This window comes from Zootoca vivipara, chromosome 13, assembly GCF_963506605.1.
Source record: "Zootoca vivipara chromosome 13, rZooViv1.1, whole genome shotgun sequence".
In the NCBI taxonomy this organism is placed as follows: domain Eukaryota; kingdom Metazoa; phylum Chordata; class Lepidosauria; order Squamata; family Lacertidae; genus Zootoca; species Zootoca vivipara.
The window spans coordinates 43,791,826-43,793,391 of NC_083288.1; positions in this window are offsets into that span (position 1 = coordinate 43,791,826).

The following is a 1,566-nucleotide window of genomic DNA, read 5'->3' on the forward strand; positions in this document are numbered from 1 at the left end:
TCTATGTACATTCTACATCATTTAATGCAGTTTCCCAAATGGCTCACTGCTGAAATGCCACATCTTACACATTTTAACAATATAAACCATGAGTGTATGTCCGCCCGCTCTGTTTTGATGCAACAAGACAAAAAAATTGTAAATGCATTCTGTCCTGGAAGAAACTATAGTTTTGGGGGAGGGAGGATGCAATAGAAGTGGTAGTCTTTTCCCTAGGAAGAAAGCTCTTTGGGGATCTTATCTTCAAAGCATCTAGGGCACAAGCATTTGGGCTAGAACTTTTGAAACTTTTCCTCATGCAAACACTATCGTAAGGCGACTCCTGTAAAAACAAAACAAAAAACCTCTTAAACATAGTCTGGATTGTTTCCAATAGCCATACAACTTTTTTTTCCAGGGTTGGAAACCTGTGCCAGATGTCCTCCAGATCAATATCCAAATGAGGAGCAGGATCAGTGCATTCCCAAGAAACCTAACGTCCTAGGCTTTGGGGAAACTCTCGCCATGGTTTCAACTTTCTCTGCACTTTTATTCTCTCTGATCACAGCTATGGTACTTGGCATTTTCATTAAGCACCGGAACACTGCCATCGTCAAAGCCAATAACAGAAGCCTCACTTACATTCTCCTCATCTCCCTCCTCTTGTGTTTCCTTTGCTCCTTGATGTTCATCGGAATGCCTAATAAGGCAACCTGTCCACTCCGACAAACGGCTTTTGGCATTGTCTTCTCTGTGGCCCTCTCCAGCATCTTGGCCAAGACTATTTCAGTGGTTTTGGCATTCATGGCTACCAAGCCAGGATCCAGGATGAGGAGATGGGTAGGCAAAAAACTGGCTTATTCCATTGTCCTTTCCTGCTCTGTGATTCAAATGGGAATCTGTTCCTTCTGGCTGGCAACTTCTGCTCCATTCCCAGATGTCGACATGCACTCAATGACTGAACAAATTATATTACTATGTAATGAAGGGTCAGTTCTCATGTTCTATTGTGTTTTAGGATATATGGGCTTCCTGGCCATTATCAGCTTGACTGTGGCCTTCTTAGCCAGGAAGTTGCCTGACAGCTTCAATGAAGCCAAGTTCATCACCTTCAGCATGCTGGTCTTCTGCAGTGTTTGGTTCTCCTTTATTCCCACATACTTGAGCACCAGAGGGAAATACATGGTGGCTGTGGAGATCTTCTCCATCTTGGCTTCCAGTGCTGGGCTGCTGGGTTGCATCTTTTCCCCTAAATGCTATATTATTGTGGTGAGGCCTGAGCTAAATAACAGAGAGCAGCTGATATGGAGAAAGATGTAAATAACAGCTTAGTTTGTCACTGCTTTATTTAGATTCTGTACACTTGTTTGCAGGGTAATTTCACTGTGGTTTTTCAAGAAAGGAAGTTACCTGAAATGATCAAAAAACAGAACAGATTCTCTTATCATTTATGTTCTTGATATCCAGCATAGTTGCTTATGAGGTTTAAATGAAGTGGGATTAGCAGTAGGAAAGTAGCTATGGATGATAGCCAACAACTTGAATGCCTACATGTCCCCTTGCTCTTCTCCTGCATCCAAAGGGATG